Source organism: Symphalangus syndactylus, chromosome 2 (assembly GCF_028878055.3).
Source record: "Symphalangus syndactylus isolate Jambi chromosome 2, NHGRI_mSymSyn1-v2.1_pri, whole genome shotgun sequence".
In the NCBI taxonomy this organism is placed as follows: Eukaryota; Metazoa; Chordata; class Mammalia; order Primates; family Hylobatidae; genus Symphalangus; species Symphalangus syndactylus.
Window position 1 is genome coordinate 140,887,139 of NC_072424.2, and position 14,276 is coordinate 140,901,414.

A 14,276-nucleotide genomic window follows, 5' to 3' on the forward strand; every position below is an offset into this window, starting at 1 on the left:
TCCTCAGTGTGGATGTGATGCAGGAGGCAGAGCAGCCACAATGAGGCTGAAGCCACAAGCTATAAATGGAGGCAGAAGCCAGAAGGAATCCAGGCTCACGATGACTTTTTTGAGCCACACACTATCTCTAAACTAATTCCTTTTCACCTGAGAAAAATAAACTTTTCTTCATTTAAGTCAGTGGTTGTCAACCAGGAACAATTTCCTGCCCCCGGAAGACATGTGGCAATGTATGGAGACATTTTTGGTTGTCACCATTAGGGACGGTCCTACTGGTATCTGGTGAGTGGAGGCAGGCATGCTCCTTAACGCCCTGTGGTGCACAGGACAGCCCCCAGAGCAAAGAATTATCCAGCCCCACATTCAATCGTGCTGCGGTGGAGAGACCCTGGCTGAAGTCACTGCTGACAGGTTTTTATACATGAAATCCAAACAGAGAGAGGGAGTGCAGCAGCACCAGAAGAAGAACTGGCAGCAGGAACTGGAAACATTGGGAATGAAACTGGATTTTCTCCTGTTCTGCAGGGTCACCCAGCCTCCCCTTTCCGTTTCTCCCTGCAAGCCTATGTTATTCTTTTCTCTGCTGACCAGGGCTTTTTGCTCCTCAGTAAGTCTGTAGCCAAATGCAATGTTCCTGCATCCCTTGAGTTATGTGTCCTCCGTTGAAACTGCAGTTGAAACCGACTTGCATCTCTGAATCTGGATGCCTAAGTCCTGGAATACAGAGTTTGACTGGCCCCTCTTGAGTCAGGTAAATCAACTTTGCTCAGGGAAGCAGGTCATGTAGCTAAATGTGGCAGCTATGTCGCTGGCTTAGGGGGTGGATGGAGAGGCTAGAAGAAGGAGTTTGCTAAATTTGGGGGTCACTGGCTGAGAAGGCTGCCCAGTAGGTGTCTTCTTCAAGGAGGGACCCATTTTCTCAGTTTTCATTCTTCCCAGCACCCAGCACAGTGCCTTACAAACAGTAAGTGCTCAGTGAACAATTGAGGGGTGGTTAAGATGAGGAGAAAATAGCAAAATACTCTGTCTCTAAGGCTCTGTGACATCATATCATTTATCCAGGAGCCCCAGGTGCTCCTGGTGTAAAGGAAGACTTCGTCTCTTAATGGTTAGGAAGGCCCCTCTTCCCTATCAGTCTACAAATATTGGTCCAGTGCCATATGGTAGGTGCCTTCCACTCGCACCTGCTCCACATATATTTACTATTTTTGTTCTGGGTTTCCAGAATTCTTTGACACCTGTTGTATATTTACTGCATTTTTTTTTCACATTGACATTTGGACCCATTGCTTCAAATGTAAAGTTTCTTACCTAGAAAGTTATCAGAAGTTAAATAAAAATACAGGCTGGCCTCAGTGACTCTTGCCTGTAATCCCAGCACTTTTGGAGGCCAAGGCGGGTGGATCGCTTGAGCTGAGGAGCTCAGCCTGTGCAAAAACTCCTTCTCTACAAAAAATACAAAAATTAGCTGGGTGTGGTGGTGCATGCCTATAATCCCAGCTACTCGGGAGGCTGAGGCAGGAGGATTGCTCAAACACAGGAGGCGGAGGTTGCACTGACCCAGATCAGCCACTGCACTCCAGCCTGGGTGACAGAGCAAGATCCTGACCCCAAAAAACAAAGAATACAATGAGCACATTATTTGCAAACAACTAACATTGTTTAAAGATAAATGTGTCCCCTGTCTCTCAGCTCTTTGGACACTGTGAATATTTTGTAATTTAGTCTTTAAGTCCCTACCCCCTGCCCACTTCCACCCGCCCAGCTCATCTGGGGCCAGGCCTCTTCCTTTCTGTTCTCACACCACCCCTCTAAACTGGTCTGTCAGTCTGTCCAGTTGTCAGGGCTGACTGGCTGACTTGATAAACTTGTTCCACCAAAGGCGTTTCCCCCTGGGCAATTCGTTTCTTTCCCAACTCTCTCCCCCCAGCCCCTGGAGGATGGTTTGTGTCCTAACAGGAGCATTCCAAGGACAAAATCTAATGACCCAGTGGTGGCAGGAGTTTCATTAATGGACACAGGTCAGTGGGGAAGAGCATTTTAATGTGGGGCCTTTCCCAGGACTCATCAAATCTTCACAGTAATCCCCACGTGTTGAGCAGCTCTATGTGGCAGACACTATGATATGCATTTACAGTGGCACAGCCCCACAAAGACCTAAAAGATGGACATCAGCATCTGCATTTTGCAATAGGAGCAGAGGGTCACAGAGGTTAAGCAATTTTCTTCCTCAAGGCAGCAAAACAAATAAGAACCAGCCCTGAGGTCCAAACCTGGAGTCTTTTCTTTTACCCCATGCAACCTCCCTAACCCTCCTTATATCCCACTGGCCTCTCGCCGTGTTCTAGGGGACCACAGCCCTTTGAGAGTAGACACGCATGTCCCCAGCCAGCTCAGGAGGATATCACAGTAGCTACTTCCAGGTGGCGGAAGAAGGGCCCTGTCAGCCACAGGCCTTCTGCAGTCACCCTCCTTGTCTCTCATGGACAGTCCCTGGAGGAACTGCTGCGTCCATGGCCACATCCCAATGTCCCATCTGCAGTTACTAAGAGAAGACTTGCTAAGATGTTCAGGGAGGAAAGGACATCATTCAGTGCTAGAACAGATTCGCCAACACCACAGCTCTTCTCCAGCCTCTATATCTCAACATTCAGACTGAAACTCTGAGTTCTGCAACCCAGTAAGAGACTCCAGGAAACTGGGGACCACTGTGCCTGCAGGCTCCTTTTCAGTCCCACACCTCAGCCCTCCCAAGAAAATCCATAGAGAGTATCCTTTAGCATTTGTGACAGGGGAACCAGGGGACCCTCAGAATCAAAAACCTATGGCCAGGCTGAAACCTCGTGCTTCACTTTCCCTAGAAATATCTACATTGAAAGAAGTCTTGCAAATCAAATCATAAGTACATTGGAATTAATGATATACTATTAAATCCTCTGTGGTGGCAAAGTCTTGGAAAATGAACTTTGTGTAATTTTTAAAAACACACTTCAGCTCACCTCGTTCTTTCTTTTCTTTCTTTTCTTTTTTTTTTTTTTTTTTTTTAGACAGTGTCTTGCTGTCACCCAGGCTGTAGTGCACTGGCGTGATCTCATCTCACTGCAGCCTCCACCATCCGGGTTCAAGCAGTTCTCCTGCCTCAGCCTCCCCAGTAGCTGGGATTACAGGCATGCACCACCACACCCAGCTAATTTTTGTATTTTTAGTAGAGATGGGGTTTCGCCATGTTGGCCAGGCTGGTCTTGAACTCCTGACCTGAGGTGATCTGCCCACCTTGGCCTCCGAAAGTGCTTGGATTACAGGCGTGAGCCACCACACCGGGCCGTCACCTCATTCTCTTTACTTTCTATTCCATCCTTTGAATGTTTGAAGGTGAGGCACATCCTCAGGCCAAAAATCTTTGCCAAAACCCAAGTTTAAAAAAACTAAGAAAAATTTGGTAAACTGGAATTCCTGACCTTTCCTAAACATCGTCAGCAATGAGTTTCAGCCCTTATTTTTCTGCCTGAAGAGCTCAGGGCTCTTCAGGGTCAGGAGTGAGGAAACCGGAAGAGGATGAAGAATGTGGGGTGCTAATGAGATCATTTCTGTCCTATAGTTGGAAACCCGGCAAGAGTCAGAAGATCTGGGGCAAGAAATGAACCGAAATCTTCACTGAGTGCAGCAGTGACAAGCTTGACGACAGAGCCTGTGTATTTCACTCCAAGGCTGCACGTGTCTGTAAGAACGGGCCTCACTCATCTTATACAATTTGCATAGGAATCTGAGGAATATCAGCAACTCTATACAATAACTAAACAAATTTTTTTCAGAGTAAAAATTTGTTATGGAGCTTAAATAAAGACTGACAAAACATTGCATTCCTTTTTCCTTGAGCTTCTTTCAGACTAGCGGGCATCAAAATGTATAATAATGGAGCTCTCTTTGGAAAATGGTGACAAGGCTGAGGTTTCTGATTATAGCTACGAATGCTTTAAATAGCGATCATAATTAATTATTAAGAGACGAAGTCTTCCTTTACACATAGAAGACTAAAACCGTAAGGAAAAAATAGGAGATGTCGGTACATGATCCCTTCTAAGGCACTAGAGCTTTAAGTGGGATTAATGTCGGTCAGCGTTTTAGGAATGGAGATGTCACTTTTGAGGAAGTGTCTCCAGGAGGTGTAGTTGCCCTCACAAAGTCATGACGAAGGAAATGCTGTGCTTTTCTTTGAACTGGTGCTACCCAATGCTGGGGGAAGAGGAGGAAGATCAGACACTTGCTCCGTGTATCTCCTCTCTGTGGTTTGCAGAAAACATGTGCCAGACACAGGAGAAACTGTCTCCTCATTAGCAGAGACACTGAAGGGTCTAGACGGTGCCCAACGGGGGTGGCATGTGGTATATGAAAGGGTGAAGAAAGGAATGCAGCTTGCTAGATTCATTTCCCTTTTTGATTTTCAGCAGGCTGACTCTCATTTCCCCAAAGGACATGCAGAGTTGGCATGGAGGCTCCCGGCCTGGCCAGCCCCTGGCAGGAGCTGTGGACAAAACTCTAAGATTTGGGGCTAAATGTGCAGAAACAGCAAATGCTGATAACTCCTCCAGAACTGCTGGCCTTCTGCCTCCTGGCCACTCACTCCAACAGTGTGGGAGGACCAGGTAGGGGACAGACTGAGGGAAGCCTGTGCAGGCATGCATGTGTGCAGAAGTGCTGGTTTGCACACGCATCTGCGTGTGGCTCTGTAGGCTGTGCTGTGTTAGCAAGAAGAAAGAAGATCATGGAGAGCATTCAGACGCCCTTCAGCTGGACATGCAGCTTCTTCTTCTTCTTCTTTTTTTTTTTTTTTTTTTTGCCTGCTTGGCTGCAAAAGTCCAGAGGAAGTGAATCCACACTTGCTGATGACCTCATTTCCACTGCTTCCCAGCAACCCCGCCAGCCTCTCAGGGGGAGGCTTACTCAGCCAGCCACTGGGGACTGAAGGGAATGGAGAGTGGGGAGAGCAGGCCTGCAACTGCACCCCAATTCCACTCTGCCAAGCCCTACTCCCACCTCTCCCAACACGGGTTGCAGCTGGCCTCGTCATTCCTAAGACAAGGGACTCAGGTGATAGTCAGACTAAGTAATGAGGGGCCTAAGCAGACAGGATCCAGCCGACAGGCTGTGATTGTAAGTTCTACGCAGAGAGACTGGACTGTGACAGGAACAAGTTTCCTGTGAGCAGGCCATGGAAATTAGTCACCCAGTAGAATCAGCAAAACATCTATTATTGATGACATTTGCCAAACTGGAGATAAATTGAGTGCTTTGTCCTGAGCCAGGGATGATGATATGTGACTTTTACTAAATCAATAGATCAATTTAAAGCCAATAAGTGAACTTCCAGAGATTGATCAAAGCCATGGATAACCCAGGGAGCTGAAAGGTCAACTCCCCACGAAACAGCAGCTTGTGAACAGCGGAGACAGCCTGTGAATTTGCGGAAAGTTAAACACCACATTCTTTTCCTTTCTCCTCTCATTCCTTCAGTTTCAGAGAAAAGTAGAAACACGCTATATTGTGCAGCTATGTATGTGGCACGTACATTGTTTAAAGATGTCATAGGCACTGCTGGACCCTGGGGAGAGAAACTCTGTGTGACGTTCAAGTGCTTTACACCAACAAGGCCCCTCCAGGCACATTCCCACCCCCTTCAATATTCACGTTTGTAATTTGTCGCCCTTATACAGATTAGAAAGTTGAGGTTCCTGGAGGGGTTAAATGACCATGCTTGAAATGGGAGGGAGAAACGTGAAGCACAGATGTGGGCATGATTCACAAACTTGCTGCCAAGGAAGGCCACAGGGTTGCACACAGGCAGCAGTTCCCCGTGGGGCCGCACTGGATCCCAAGCTGCAGACTTAGAATCACCTCTGGGTTGGCCCCGCCCCTTCCTGCTCGGCCCCGCCCCCTCCAGCTCCCCGCCCCGGTGCCACCCTCCTCCCCAGGCCTCTAGGGTAGAGCCAGCTGGGAACTGTTTCTCTACATACACACAGCACATGTGTGCACACACAGAAACACATGCTCACACACACATAGACATACACACATGCACACACACAAACACATAAACACACACTCCTACACATAATCACACACTTGCATGCATCATCACACACTCCCATACATAATCACACATACAAACACACTTACACACGCAAAACCACATAAAAACACACATACACACTCACACACACAAAACCACATTAAAAACACACATACACACACACACAAAACCACATTCACACATCATAGACATACACACTAACACACACAAAGACATAACTATATACATACAATCACACATTCACAGACATCGTCACACACACAGACTAACGTATACATAAACAAACACGCATACATAAACACACACACATAAAAACATAACACACACACATAAACATACACACAGAGACACTCACGCACAGACACATAAACACACAGTCACCGACATACACACACAAAAACACACACAGAGACACACTCATACACTCACACACATAAACACACACAGACACTCATGCACACTCACAATAAACACTCCCACACACAGACACTCACAAACACACTCTCTCACACACAGAGGACACAGGGCCATCCCAGCAGCACTCAGTGAAGACTGCGGGGCTGCATCCCACTCCTCACGCTCGCCCCATCCCGGCCTCCTGCGCAGCAGGCTCAGATCACAATGCAGAGATTGAAAAACGCCATTTTCATGTGAACATTCAGAGAGGAACAGAGAATGTTAGTACAGGATACACAGTGGCAATACTGAAATGAGAAAAAGTACTAGATTCTGCTGGGCATGGTGACTCATGCCTGTAATCCCAGCTCTTTGGAAGGCCGAGGTGGGTGGATCACTTCAGGTCAGGAGTTCGAGACCAGCCTGGCCAACATGGAAAAACCCTGCCTCCACTAAAAATACAAAAATTAGCCGGGCGAGATGGCGCATGCCTGTAATCCCAGCTACTAGGGAGGCTGAGGCAGGAGAATCGCTTGAACCCGGGGGGCGGAGGTTGCAGTGAGCCGAGATTGCGCCACTACACTCTAGCCTGGGCAACAGGAGCGAGACTCCGTCTCAAAAATAAATAAATAAATAAATAAGTACTAGATTCTGAGAATGGCCTTTCTGTATATTAAAGGAAAAGACATTGCTTGAGGGAGCTTGGTAAGAGTGGCGACCAATCGTCAAGAAGCAAAGGAAATACCATGACAGCTTCTTTTTTTGAGACAAGAGTCTCACTCTGTTGCCCAGGCTGGAGTGCAGTAGCGCCATCTCTGCTCACTGCAACTTCCACCTCCTGGGTTCAAGCGATTCTCCTGCCCCACCCTCCTGAGTAGCTGGGATTACAGGTGCGTGCCACCATGCCCGACTAATTTTTGTATTTTTAGTAGAGACGAGGTTTCACCATGTCGACCTGGCTGGTCTCGAACTCCTGACCTCAGGCGATCCGCCCACCTCGGCCTCCCAAAGTGCTAGGATTATAGGCATGAACCACTGCGCCCGGCCAGACAGCTTCTTTTAAAGCTTGTATCTGGAGAAGGGTAGATCTTTGAAGTGTGGGTTGGGTTTACCAAGTACAAACTGTGCTCTGAAAACTTAAAGGCTTTTTTGATAGTGTTATAGAACTCGCAGATCAAGGGAACAATGTCGATATTCTCTTTTATGCTTCTTCGGCAGGGCCTCTCCTATGGGGTCTTGTGGGGCTCTCTTTGCACAGTTAGCTCACGTTGGCTTGGGTGCGTCTCAGGCTGGTGGATCCGGCCCTCAGGTGAGAGGAGGCCACGTGGGTGCTGATCACGCAGACGGTGTGAGTCCTGGTGTCCTGAAGAGGTGGCTCCAGGGGCACTGCAAGGTCTGCGTTTGAAACTGTCGACTGTAGAGAAAGATCAAATCCCGGTCAGGCAGCACCGACTTTCAGTCAGTCCACGGTGAAGGTCGCACATTCAACAAACTGAAAAATTAACATTTTTAACTGGACACTCATTGTGTTCAAGTAACACTTTATCAAGCTTCGTGTTTAGAAAAAAAGTCGTTCAAATAACACTTTACCGAACTCCTTGTGTATAAATAAAAAGTTGTTAAAGGACACAGAGCCTGAACCCAAAAAGCTTACATTCAAATAAGGTACTGAAAACAAGAATTACAGAAACAGAAGAAACATATTCTTTATGGCTGTTCAGAAATGTCAAGGAGTCGCTAAAATAGCTGGGGTGACGTGGAGGCCTCAAGACAACTTGAATCAAAAGCCTCTTCAAGGAGTGTGAAGAGTGGGAGGGATGTGAGTTTGTGTCCAGGAGAAAGGAGGGAATGCCAAACAGAACATCTCGCATGAAGCAAGCTGAGAGGCAAGAGTGGCCAGGGCCCCATGACAGGACGAGTTTGGGGAGAAGACAGAAGAGCCAGCTTCAGCTTCATCTGCACCTTAGGCGGGAAGGGACCCCAGTGGAGGGCTGTGGAGTCTGGGCCAAGGGCTGGAGGTTTTATTTGAATGGAAATGACAGACATTGAGGCTTCCAAGGAAAATGGTCCAAGGACCAGGGAAGTTCTGCGGACACAGGATGGGGGAGGACATTGCCTTCAGAAGTTCTGGAAGTGGAATCACCTGCTGTGCGAATGGGAGATGGAAACAGGTGACGGGAAGCAGCTTCACCGGCAGGTCAGAGACGGGCTGAATCCTGGGGACAAAAGAAACTCTCAGATGGCCCAGAAGTTATTAGTCCAGGCTTCAGGGGTGGCAGGAGTCTGGTAACAGAGACACAGAGAAAAGATGGGCTCACAAGGGCACCCTAATGTGGATCTTGGATTTAGATGTGTATAGCTTGAAATGCGAGTGGATTTCTAAGTGGAGATTTCCTATCCCCGCCCCCAGCCAAAAAAAGTTCTAAATGACGGCTGGGCTCAGTGTAGCTGAGTACAGTAGAAACCATGGCCTTGGAAGTACCAGGCTCTGGCACTGCATTCGCCCTCACACTGTCGCAGAAGAGACTTGGGTGCCCAAGACACAGCTTCAACAGCTGGAGAAGCCCAGCCTGGGTGTTTGCCTAGCCCACAAGTAGGAAGATCCGTGGTGGATCCAATTCAGTGGAAGAATGCTGATTATTGCATTGATCCCTACCGACAGAGGTCACCAGTAGAATTCCACTGGATTCTTGCTCTTGTCCTATGGGACATTTTTTGTTAAAAAAAAAAAAAGTGTGTGTATATATATGTATATATATATATATACTGTTTATGCTCCCTTCTCTCTCTCTCTTTTTTTGAGACAGGGTCTCACTCTGTTGTCCAGGCTGGAGTGCAGTGGCACTGTCTCGGCTCACTGCAGCCTCAAACTCCTGGGCTCAAGTGATCCTCCCACCTCAGCCTCCCAAGTAGCTGGGACTACAGGTGTGCACCACCACGCCCAGCTAATTTTTTTAATTTTTATAGAGACAGGGTCTCCCTGTGTTGCCCAAGCTCTTCTTGAACTCTTGGGCTCAAGCGATCTTTCCACCTCAGCCTCCCAAAGTGCTGGGATTATACACATGAGCCACCGCACCCAGCTTCTTTTTATTTTTAATAATTTTGGGGGGAATAATCTTAGATACACAGAATAATCACGAACATTCTACATTTGTTGTCATGTTTCCTAAGTCTCCCCTGCTCTGTGACTTCTCATCTGCCCTTGTTTTTGATGACCTTGACAATCTTGAGCACTACTGGTCAGTTACTGTGTAGAATGTCCCTCAACTTGTTTTTCTGTTCTGATGTTTTTCTCATGAATAGACTGCAGTAAATGGGTTTGGGAGGAAGATGCAGAGGTAAAGTGTGATTCTTGTCACATCACACCAAGGGTACATGCCCTCTGTGTGGTTGGCCACTGATGACATCGGCCTTGGTCCTCTGGCTGAGGAAGTGTTTGCCAGGTTTGTCCAGAGTAGCTACTTTTTTCCTCCTCCCTACGCTATCTTTGGAAACATGTCACTAAGTCCAGCCACCCTCAGGGCGCAGGTAGGGTGGTGGGTGAAATCGCACTCCACAACTTGGATGGGGAATATCTATGTAAATAATTTGGAATTCTATTATAAGAAATATGTGTTCCTTCTCTCCCATTTATTTATTCAATCATGTATTTATGTCAATGTGAGCTCATGTATTTGTTGTATTCTTTATGTTATGACACAGTACTATGTTAGTTTCTTTTTTGCTCAAATTCTTACAGCGTTGGCCTCGGGGAGATTTTTCAGGTTGACCCTTGTGCCCCTCTGACGTGCCCCCATCCTCGTGTTATTTGAGGGCTTCCTTGCTTTTTACCACTTCAAGATCCTGCAGGCTCATCCTGTATTTTCCCTGACCCAGCCCTAGAATGAGCCATTTCTCCAAAGAGCCCTGGTTCCCCTCACTGGAGAATTGTGTTTGGAAACCAAGATGTGGGCTCAAGATGTGCTTGAGGTGGCTGCACTTCCTTGCTTCTAGGCCCTCTTGGCAGACAGAGCTAGACATCGATTCTGCACACCCATCGGTGTATACACGCGGCTTCAATTATTTGTGTATTCGTCTCCTGGCATCTATACTAAGATACACTTGAGTTCACACCAATGTCTCTGACTTCAATCCAGCAGCCTCTCCCCTTCTGCATCTGTAACTTCCCTCTCCAGCGGGGAGAAAGCTGGCTTCCAGCATCTGCCACTCATTTACTTCTTTGCTTGACCTCAGTGTATATGTCAAGCTGACACAGAATTGCTAACCTGTACCCCACTGAGAACTTTCATCTGTGCTCTTGACACCCAAAATGTTCCCATATTAATTTGTACACAGTAAAAGCATGAAGGCAGCATAAAGGCACATGAAAGAATCAGGATTCAAAAGGATTCCAGCGATCAACTAAATAATGAATCCAAGTAAAAATACAAATAAACACAAGACGCAAGAGATCAAAAATAACTAAATGACACAGGCAGAAAAGAATAGAGACCAAGCGAGAGAGGGAGAAGGGTGGAGGAATTTTGTTGTCCCCAAGCTCAAGGTATGAGTTACTGCTAAAGACAGCCAAGGGATATGAGTCTGCACTGATGAAAATAGAATATTCCAGTAAAAGAAAGAAAATGCCCCACTGCCCTGCGCACAGGTCAGACAACATCTCTACCGATTCATTTATATCCATGCTTTGAAAGGGTGCGTAGGAGGCCGGGCACGATGGTTCACGCCTACAATCCCAGCATTTTGGGAGGCCGAGGAGGGCAGATCACCTGAGGTTGGGAGTTTGAGACCAGCCTGGGCAACAGAGAGAAACCCCGTCTCTACAAAAAACAAAAAAACAAAAAAACAAAAAAACAAAAAAAAAAACTAGCTAGGTGTAGTGGCGGGTGCCTGTAGTCCCAGCTACTCGGGAGGCTGAGGCAGGGGAATTGCTTGAACCTGGAAGTGAAGATTGCAGTGAGCCAAGATCACACCACTGCACTCCAGCCTAGACTACAGAATGAGATCCTGTCTCAAAAAGAAAAGAAAAGAAAAAAGAAAGGGTGTGTAGGAGAGAGAGAAGAGCTGTACAGGAGGGACAGGACCACACTCTCAAAAGACTAGCAGTGGTGAGATGTACCCTACCCCACTCCAGAGGACAGAACTGAGATGAGCCAGCCTAAGGGTCACTCCCTACCTGATGGGGCTGAGCAAGGATGTGGCAACTGACCAGTCCCATACACTCCTGATTTGGGGGACAGCCCACTGTCTGCACAATTAAGAGGCACAAGACCAGAGGGCAACACTAGGAGTCGTACCCCAGAGAAAGCTTCAAGAAAAAGCTACAGAAGACAGTCCATGGCAGTGGGGAGTGACAAAGTTTCAGTGAAAATGCAAATAAAGTAAGGAACCAAAATAAGGCAGGTCAAGGGACTAGGAAAGCTGAGATCAGGTCAGGGGGAGAAGTGGCCAGGAGCAGATGCCTGAGGATGAAAATCCCACCTTCTCTTCAATGCTAGCCATTGTTTGCCCGCAAGCTGTGTCTGCTTGAAGGGCACAGAGCAAAATGGGCATAATGAGGATGATGAGAAGACAGAGCTTGTTTGATTAGAAGACAAATTTCCTAACAATTACAGTTGTCAAAAAATAAAATCTAACCCCTATCCAGAGAGAGTTTCAAACAGAGTGGGACAGGCAACACTAGCAGTGGTGACGGCCAAAGACCTTCTAGTGCAGACACGGCGTGACTCTTAGAGATCAGCATGTCCTGGCCGGAGCCACTCTGGGCTCTTCTGTTGGGTTTGGAGGACAACTAAACCAGGGTGAACAGAAAGGGTCCCCGAGGAAGTAAATAATAATAGAGATTCAAGATGCCTGGGATGAAATAGCTCAGATGCCATGCAACACTGGAAACATGTATGATTTGACTTGACATTAGAAGTTGCTTTTGTTCTTTCTTTGACGTACATATTTTTAATTTAAAAAGATAACCTCAGCTCTCTGGGCTCGAACCTAGTTGGACTAACATGGTTGAATGCATCAAGAGAGTTGGAATCGTTGGTAAATACGGGACCCGCTACAGTGCCTCCCTCCGGAAAACGGCGAAGAAAATTGAAATCAGCCAGCACGTCAAGTATACTTGCTCTTTCCATGATCAAACTGAGATGAAGAGATGAGCTCTGGGGATCTGCACTGTGGTTCCTGCATGAAGACAGTAGCTGGCAGTGCCTGGACCTCTAACACCACTTCTGCTGTCACAAGAAAGTCCACCATCAGATGACTAAAGGATTAAAAGACAAGTAGACGCTCCTCTCCTCTTTGAGACATCACTAGCCTACAATAAATGGGTTTAGTTATGTTAAAAAAAATAAATAAATAAATAACTGGCTGTGCAAAGTGGCTCACGCCTATAATCCTAGCACTTTGGGAGGCTAAGACGAGTGGATCACCTGAGGTCGGGAGTTCAAGACCAGCCTGGCCAACATGGTGAAACTAAAATACACTAAAAATGTATTTTGTATTTTTGTACTAAAAACAAAAAAAATTAGCTGAGCATGGTGGTGTGCACCTGTAATCCCAGCTACTCACGAGGTTGAGGCAGGAGAATTGCCTGAAACCAGGGGGCGGAAGTTGCAGTGAGCTGAGATGGAGCCATTGCACTCTAGCCTGGGCAAAAAGAGTGAAACTCCATCTCAAAAAACAAACAAACAACACAATAAAAACTTTATAAAAACCCACACACTAAGTTGAGGCCAGGAGTCCAGAATTCTTTTTACGTATTACGTTTTTATTTTTTATTTTGAGAGACAGGCCTTGCTGTGTTGCCCAGGCGGGACAGCAGTGGCACCATCATAGCTCACTGCAGCCTGGAACTCCTTGCCTCAAGCATTCCTCTCACCTCAGCCTCCTGAGTAGCTAGGACTACAGGTGTGCGACACCATGCCCAGTTAATTTTTTTTTTATTTTTGTAGAGCCAGGTTCTCACTATATTGCCCAGGCTGGTGTTTCAAACACCTGGCCTTGAGCGATCCTGCCACCTCGACCTCCCAAAGTGTCAGGATTACAGGCACGAGCCACCTCTCCCGATTAGGAGTCCAGAATTCTAAGCCTGACTCAGGCATAGACTCCTTGTGAGATCTCAGGCCAATTGCTTGCTTCTCTAAACCTTGACTTCTCAAGCTGTAAACTAAAGAGACTGGACCAGGCGATTTCTAAGGTCTCATCTAGTTTTGAAATTGTGTGACGAGACAGTCCGCCACCCAAGACAAGACTACATAGTGTTACTTTCCTAGAATGTAATGGAGCCCCTTTTCCAACCCTGGCTATAGTTCCTTAAATATCTATTTTAGCAAAAGGACAATGGATTGAAAAACACAAGACAGCCATCTACATCTGACTCCCCACCAGGGACAGAGTTCAAATAGCGATGAGGAGAAAAAATATGAATGGATTCAAAGCTTACAAATAAAGGAGCCAAAAAAGTCACCTTAGATCTCTCACAGTCCTTCACAGTGTGCGCCATAAAGAGGCCGGGACGGACGAGAGGTGAGACTAGACATGATGTCAGCATGCGTGTAGAAAGGAACGTGGCAAACAGAGGCTGTCGCTATTTTGGTTTGCACGTGGAGAGACATCCTGTCACAGGATATTATATTCTGTGTGGGCACCTCCAAGTGCAGGAACCAGAAGGACTCCCGAGGGGTGGCAAAAGGACAGAAAGCCAAGAAGCAGCACCGGGGCTGACGTATGAGCAGGGTGAGCCCAAGCCTGGCACCTCGGAGGTGTGCAGCCAGAATAAGTAACTCAGAATGAACAG

General features: G+C 47.0%; 1 pseudogene; it reads left to right on the top strand.

The window, feature by feature from the left end:
* Nucleotides 1-12,486: 12,486 nt before the first annotated feature.
* LOC134735904 (large ribosomal subunit protein eL43-like) lies at nucleotides 12,487-12,752 on the top strand (annotated as a pseudogene).
* Nucleotides 12,753-14,276: the final 1,524 nt, after the last annotated feature.